This window comes from Convolutriloba macropyga, chromosome 4 (assembly GCF_964194025.1).
Source record: "Convolutriloba macropyga chromosome 4, txConMacr16.3, whole genome shotgun sequence".
NCBI classification, from domain to species: domain Eukaryota; kingdom Metazoa; phylum Xenacoelomorpha; order Acoela; family Convolutidae; genus Convolutriloba; species Convolutriloba macropyga.
The window spans coordinates 62,654,799-62,655,083 of record NC_134471.1 but is presented as its reverse complement, the minus strand read 5'-3'; positions in this window follow the sequence as shown (position 1 = coordinate 62,655,083).

Genomic DNA, 285 nt, shown 5'->3' with positions numbered 1-285 from the left:
GAGAGTTGTTAAGCAAACCCCAACAATTGCAAGCACGCAACTCTACTAAAGCCAGAAAAACTGAAGAATAAAAATGAACACTTCATGTGCTCCAAATATATATATATATATATATATATAGTATATATATATATATATATATATATATATATAATATATATATATATATATATATATATATATATATATATATATATATATATATAATATATATATATATATATATATATATATATATATATATATATATATATATATATATATATATATATATATATATATATT